This window comes from Canis aureus, chromosome 34, assembly GCF_053574225.1.
Source record: "Canis aureus isolate CA01 chromosome 34, VMU_Caureus_v.1.0, whole genome shotgun sequence".
Taxonomy (NCBI): Eukaryota; Metazoa; Chordata; class Mammalia; order Carnivora; family Canidae; genus Canis; species Canis aureus.
In genome coordinates this window covers 10,982,501-10,990,152 of record NC_135644.1, presented here as the reverse complement: position 1 = coordinate 10,990,152, position 7,652 = coordinate 10,982,501, and positions in this window count along the sequence as shown.

The following is a 7,652-nucleotide window of genomic DNA, read 5'->3' as shown; positions in this document are numbered from 1 at the left end:
ATCAAGCCATATGGCTAATATAATTGATTAGTTCGTATTTTTAAGAAGATGGAAAGCACAACTTGAAGAATAACTGAATAGATTTTATGAAATTAACTGGAAGTGATAAGTTCTATTTTGTTGGACAGGTTGGGGATTTTTATGTGAAGAACAGAGAAAGAAAATTTTCCATTATTTCTGATTTTGAATGGGCACTATGAATAAAAAAAATCAATGATCTGACTAAGTTAAAAACCTCTGCACAAAATGGAAAACAAAATTGATTAAGTTAAAAACCTCCTTGCACAAATGGAAATTTGCACCTATATATGCCCCAATTTGCATATATATATATATATATACACACACACACACATACATACACATAGGGCAAAGAGACTTTAAAATGAGAAGCTATGGCCGCCTTGGTGGCTCAGTAGTGGAATGCCTCCCTTCGGCCTGGGGCATGAGCCTGGGGTCCCAGGATCGAGTGCATGGAGCCTGCTTCTCCCTCTGCCTGTGTCTCTGCTTCTCTCTGTGTGTCTGTCATGAATAAATAAGTAAAATCTTTTAAAAATTTTTTTAAAAAATTAAATGAGAAGCTATACAAATATTCACATCCATAGCTGATAGCATGAGAAAAAAAAATGGTTCTGGGTTATCTCCCTATTTTAAAAGTACACTTCAGTGTATTTGGAATAACTCTACAGCTTTATCATGCTTTGACCGTGTTTTATCTGCAGCCCTCCTGTAATACATGACAATTTCCTACATTGATACTAGAGAAACTGAGATGTATTTACAGGAAAATATCCATGGGCCTGATGGAGACAGGTTTTGAGTTTTTGAGTGGCAAATGGGGCACAGTTCTCAAAACTGAGTGTCCTGAACCCCCTTCCTGAAATTCATGCTAGGCTGCAGGTCTGGATTGAATCTCTTCTTCTGTTGATCTTTCAATCTGAATGAAAATAAGCCCTAATCATTCTCCCTGAAAATATCTGTCCTTTGGGGTTTCTCTTCTTTGTTTAGGTTTTGTTTAGGGGTTATTGTTTGTGTTACTGTTTTTGTGAATAGTTGGTTCTATCCTCCTGGGTTGCCAGTGCAAAGTGCTTCAACACATGTTTCTTTTAACTTTCCCAAGGATCCTTTAAAAGAGGCATTATTATCATCATCCCCATTTTACAGATGAGGAAATTAAGAATCAGAAAGGTTAACGAATTTGCCCTTAAAGAGTGGTAGAGACTAGAAAGAAGACAGATCACTTTTAAGCCTGCATTATTTCCACTGGGTCATATGCAAAAAGAAATTCGTTCATTGCTTTTCTTTGCGCTTTGAAATGGGTTTCTGGAAGGTGGAAGTAGCTAATGTTTCCTTAAAGTTGAATGAAACAAAGAAGAGAGAGAGAAGGAGGAAGGCAGAGGGAGTAGGTATGGGGGAGGGAGGGAAAGAAAAAACAGGTTTCACAGCAAAACTGGAGCAGAAAGGCACAAATGTGGGACCTCAGATTATTATAAGTGAAAAGGAATTTTTCTCAAATTGTTTTTGCCAAAGCCTGTCTGGCATTTTTTAGGTCCTTTGGCCTACCTTTGACCACCCACTCCTTTGCAGTGCTTTATAGCTCAGATCCTGATCAACTGGATCTCGTCCCACCCGTGCATTAGTGTAGGAGAGAGAGGGGATCTTGGGTTTGCCCTGATGTGTGCATAAAGGGAAATGACATATGGTGGGCCTCCTATAAGGCACATTGCCTTCTGTGTGACATGAAATAACTCATGAAGCAGGACTCTTATTCATCCCCATCATACGGAGAAGGACACTGAGAAAAGTTAAGTAACTTGCCCAAGGTCTCACAGCAAGTAAATGGAGCAGGTGGAAGGGAGGGCTCAGACTTGGCCAAGAGGATTCCCGGGAAGGGGGGCCAGTCTCAGGCCCATGCTGTGTCACTAGAGCACTCCTTAGTGATGGCCTGGACTCTGTACAGGATCTCAACGAAGCTACTGATGGTGGGGCAGATCGCTGAGAGAAGATGGAGGGGGTGGGGAAGTGGGCCCAGGGGCGCGTGCTTTTGCAGGGACTTGAACTGCAATAGTCCAAACCCTCCTTTACCGATGAACCTTAGACAAGCAGCTAGACAGAAAACCTGAATCCCAACTTCTAATGACCCTTTGCCACGGGGTTGGGGATGCATGTGGGGGCATCTGCCCACCTGCCACCATCGAGGTCCCTGGAGCTGCGTGAAGTTCTGGCCCACTAAGAAGAAACGTGGCCCCCCACAAACACCAGTGGCACGTTGTCAAAAAGCCCATCCAGACTGCCAGCCTTTGAAAAGGTGAGGCCCCATTCTCCCCAGAGCAGTATCTGGGGAGCCAGCACTTTTCAGAAAATCTCCAGATGCTTCCGGGCAACCCAGGGAAGCTTTCCTAGCCGTCGTCCCTGTCCCCGGATCCCAGGCCCGCAGGTCGCACGGTTGGCGCGGCTACCGCTGGAGAAACGTCGGGGCCCCCCTGCCGGAGCAGCCCCCCGCGGGCCCCGCCGCGGCAGCCCAGGCCGGTCCCCCCTCGCTGCGTCTGGCCAATCCCGGGCCGGGGCCGCTCCGACCCTCGCCGCGCAGCTCACTCCCTCCGCCGCTGGAAAATCGCAAAAAATGCAAAATCGCAGCAGAGGTTGCGGGTGGAAGGCCGCCCCACCAAGGCCCGGCCTCCCGTGCGCGCGGGCGGAGGCCTCACCCTGAGATGCTCTGGTTTGTGGGACTGAGTGCGGCTGTGATCTTCAGCTCCAGTGTCTTCACAGATGAAGGGAGATGGAACCAGAGGTGGCCGTGAGACCAGGAATGACCACCGGGTCCAAAAACAACGTCTATTTCCCTTTCTTTTCTCTTAAAAAAAAAAAAAATCCTCTGGCCCAACAGGGTCACTGACTAATGCCCGCAGAGGTGGCCGAGACTGGAACCCCTCGTGGATTTTCCCAGGGCGCCGGGCTGGGAGAGGGTACAAACCAGCAGGCGGGACCCCGCGCCCAGGGTCCCAGGATCGCGCCGGGGGCCTGCCCGGGTTCTGAGCCTGCAAGGCCGCAGCGGGTCAGGGTCCCGGGCCCGGGGACAGTAGAGGCACCAGGCGGCCCTGCGCGGTCCGGCTCTTGAAGCCGCCGCAGCGTGAGCTCCCCGCGGCGGGACGGGGCTCTGACGTCCTGACCCACGAGCACCGGTCGGGGAGTGTAGGGCCCTCAGCAGCGCAGCTCGCCACTTTTAGGGCCAAGTCCCTGGGCATCTGCCACCCCCTGCACTTCCCCACCACGCAGCAGTCCCCGTCCTTGAGCCTGAGGAAGTGCGCGGAGAGATACGCGCGCTCTCCGAGGAGCTCAGGTTTGCACAAGCAGAGGACAAAGGCCAGAAATGCGACGGGTCACCCACCGAAGACGCTTGCTGCGACTTCGGAACCACAAGTGAGGTCTGCCACTTTTTCAGTTTTCGGTGTTAAAGTTTCCAACGCACCCGGCCCCTCTGGGTCCAATCTCCAGGATAAACGCCAAGGACTACTAAGAAGCCACTTTTAGGTGGGACTTGGGTAAGACCAACGAGGAGCATGTCTGATTGCAGGCTTTCAGGAGTCGGCTAAGGAAGGCGGATATACATGGGAAGGGAAAACTAGAAGATTCCAGAAGCTTAAGCTTGCAGTTGTCAGGCACAGCCAGCAGCCCCAGTCCTCTGGGTCAGCCGCTCTGCCTCACCTGGAACCCTTCCAACATCCCACGGGTTCCTACGGATGCGTCCCCACCTGCAGGTGCTCAGCCTGGGTTTCTGTGGGTCTCCCAGGGTGCTTTCCCGGAGGGGGTAGAAGGCGCAGCTCCTCTCTGGGCCCCTCCCCCACCGGCACCTCGGACCACAGGGCTTTAAACATTGTCACTGCACTCGATGCGAAGACCGCCCACGAAGCGGTCCCCACGAGCTCGGGCAGCGCGAGGGGCCTGCGCACCGGCGCGCCGAGACCCTCCCTGTGCGATCACCAAGCGCAGCACTTACTCTTGCCCATAAAAGCAAAACAAAAGCAGCAACAGAGGCTCAGACCGGAAACTGCCGAGCAGGGCTCCCACCCTTGCCCGTGTCCCAGCCAGACCTCCTGCCCAGCGGGCTTTCTCCTAGGAACGCGGGAGAATTAGCTACAATGTTTGTCGTTTACTGACCGCTGACTTCTTGCCAAGCAAACTTGAAAGGGCTTTATTTCTCCAACAAGCTGCTCACACAAAACAATTTCTATTATTATACCCATTTTACAGAAGAGAAAACTGAGATGCAGAGGTCTATTGGTCATTTTTTACCTGAGCTCTGGCCAGGAAAAGTCCGACCAGCTGCTTTAATTCGGAACGTGGAGGTGGAATGTGGTCCGCAGGGCTCTCCTGGGCTCCCCGATCCTTTTTTTCTCCCAGGTCACTCTCCAGCCAAATGTCTCCAGGATTTCCAGGGCCACTGCTAGGGAGCAGGCAGGGAGAGGAGGGAGGACCGGGCTGAGGACTTGCAACCTAGAGACAGATTCATCTCATCTGGATTCTAACCTTGGCTCTGAATATTTTAGTTGTGTGACCTTGGGTGAGTTGTTTAACCACTCTCAGCTTCGGTCTTCTTGGCTTTGAAATGGGAATAATGCCGAATACAGGCAGGCAACTCCCCGTGAGGGTTAAATGAAGAGTCTTTTTCTCAAGATAAAGCTTTTCCCTTCCTTTTTTGCCTCTCTGGAAACAGAGCAAGCTGCACCTCAGACTCCCACTCCTCCTTACCTGCTGCCTGCCTCTGCCCAGGCATGTCTGATAGAGCCTCCTCCCTTGACCTCAGGCCTGGACCTATGACGCTGGGGAGAAGAGCATTCGGGAGCCTGTCTGGCCCTGGAGGCTCTAAGAGCAGTCACAAGGGAGGGCGAGGGTGGCTTAGGAAGGGAGCAAGGCCAGGTGTGCAGACTCAACGCCTCTTCCTATTAACCAGAACAACTAATAGGCAAAACTTTAAACTCCTGTGTGAGCTTTCCACCTACTAACTCAACCTTCCCAATGTCCCTTACGGTAGGACCATCCCTATTTTACAGATGAGGAAATCAAGGCACAAAAAGGACCGGTAAGTTGCCTGTGGTCACACCACCAATTAATGACAGAGCAAGTGTTCAAACGGGGAGGCTATACTACCTCTCACCTTCGGGAAAGGGTGGTGGTGGGAGGGGAGGAGAAGGGGAGGAGGACACTCAGAACTTGAGTCTGCAAGATTTCCCACAGCACCTTTAGGTCGGGAGGCTTACAGACCACAAGGCCCTGTGTGTCCCTGCCCCTGCCTCCCCTCCTCCCCTAACTCCCAAAAAATCTGGAGCCCACTGCTGAGAGGCATCTTCAAATTGCAGCTCTCTCCTGCCTCACCCCCAGGACGAGACCTGCCTTGGCCTTACTGGCCGTGAGTCTGAGGCTGTCTCGGCCCAGCCTCCCAGCTGCCTCCGTCATCAATCTGTCCGAGACACTATTCGGCCTCTCTGGGTCCAGGTCCCTCAACTCTGCAGGCCTGGGGCTCTTTGCTCTGCTTGTGGACCTGGTCAAACTCCTGGGAAACCTCTGCCCTCCCATCCCTCATCCCATTTCCTCTCCTCTAGAGACCTGTGGGGCACAGGGGCCTGTGCAATCTCTGGTCCATTCTTTTGCCTCAGGTGGGAGTGTTTCTTGGTGGATCCAGAGGCAGTGGAGAATTGGGCTCTGAATGATGGATGTGGGGAGAACCCAGCCCCTCTCCCAGCCCTGCCCCTGCACAGCACCACAACTGGGGACTGTGCCCAACCAGACCCTGACAGCAAGTCACTGCCTCAGGGGAGGCCCTGCGTCCCTTGCCTCCCAACTGGAGAGGGCAGTTAAGGCTGGCATTTCCTGACGCCTGGTTTCCTCCCCCAGGAATTGAACCTGTCTGGCCTGCTGGCCGCAGCCTGCTCACCCTCCCAGCCCCGCCCTGGGGCTTCAGGAGCCCTTGACCTCTTCTCCGCCCCCTCATTTATTCATTCTTTCAATCAACAAACATTTACTGAGCCTCTTCCGCTCTTGGCTCTGGAGGTCCTGAGCTAAAACCTAGTGCTTGCCCTCCCCCCGCCGTTGCAGTTCAGGCCAATCCAGGAAAGAGCGGGAATCTCTGACCCGCAAGGGGAAGACATCGAGGAAGGTCGCCGGAGGGTCCCTAGGAGTTGGGGGGCTGGAGAGGCGGATGGGGATGCCCCGAATGGCCCCCTGGACCTCCCCTCCAGGACGGCCTGGCCGTCAGAGAGGCCGCGGGGGGCGGGGGGGGGCGGTTGGAGCCTGACTGAGGCCGCCCCGCACTGGTCCCTCCAGGCGCCCCCGGGCCGCGCCACGCTAGGGGGGAGGGGGGGCTGCGCCGGGCCGCGCACTGGGCGCTGGTACCCCACTTCTGCTAGGCGCCCCCCGCCGCGTCCCCGGGGCCTGCACGGTCCGCGGGGCTCAGAGCGGTCGGCGGGCCGTGGGCGCAGGAGGCTCCCGCAGGCCGTCGCTGCCCCGGCCCCTGCCCCTGCCCCCCTTTCCCCCTCATTTCCCCCTTCTCCCTTTAGTTCTCCCTTCCCCCCCTTACCCTCCCTTATTCCTTCCTCATCTTCCCCTTCCCACCCCCTTCTCCCTTCCCTCCCCGTTCCCCTTCCCACCCCCTTTCCCCTTCCCTCCCCCTTCCCCTTCCCACCTCATCCCCCCTTCCCTTCTTATTCCCCCTCATTCCGCTCTTATTCCCCCCTCATTCCCCTCTCATTCCCCTTATCCCCCCCTCATTCCCTCCTCATTCCCTCCTCATTCCCTCGTCATCCCCCCTCATTCCTCCCCTTCCTCCCTCATTCCCCCTTCTCCCCTTCCCCCCTCATCCCCTCTACTTCCCCCTTCATCCCCCCCATTTCCCCCTTCATCCCCATTTCCCCGTCATCCCCCTATCCCCCCTCACCCCATTCCCCCCTATTTCCCCCCTCATTCCCCCCCTATTTCCCCCCTCATTCTGGCCTCAGTGGCTCCTGTTGGGACCCTGCAGGGAACACGCCCCCCCCCTCCCGCGGCGAACGGCCCCTGGCTCCGGCTGCAGCGACTCCGACCCAGCCCGGGAGAGGGGAGGGCGGGGAGCCTCGGGGCGCACTGGGGCGCCCCCCCCAGGCGGTGGCTTTGGAGCCCCGCGCGCCTGCGGAGCGTAGGGGCGACCTGTTCCACCCCCACCCCCGCGCCGGCCGCTGCCCTCCCGAAGCGCGGTCTCCCGTCCGTGCCCTAAGCCCTGGTCTTCTGCGCAGAGCGCGGGAATGGAGGGTGCGGAACCCGGGTGCCCCCCCCCCCACGACCGCGGGTCCTCGGCCTGGGGGCCCCGCCAGGGCTGAACCTGAGAAAGCAGAACCCCTTCAGGGCCCGCCCAAAGGGGGTAAGGACGCGTCTGGGAGAGGCCCCAGGACGGGTCGTGAGTGGTGGGGGCCATCCCCCCCCCCCCGCGGCCTCCCGCACCCCGCCTCCGCACCCCAGCCGCCTACACCCAAGCCGCAACCTTCCGCTGTCTCAGGGGGCCCGGGCTCGTCCTGTTGGCTCAACACAAAAGCAGGTCTGCCCCAAGGGTGCCCCCACCCCTCGGAGGGCAGCTCCCTGGCGCTGGAACCGCCCGTGTCACCTTTTGAGGCCCAGCCTTCTGG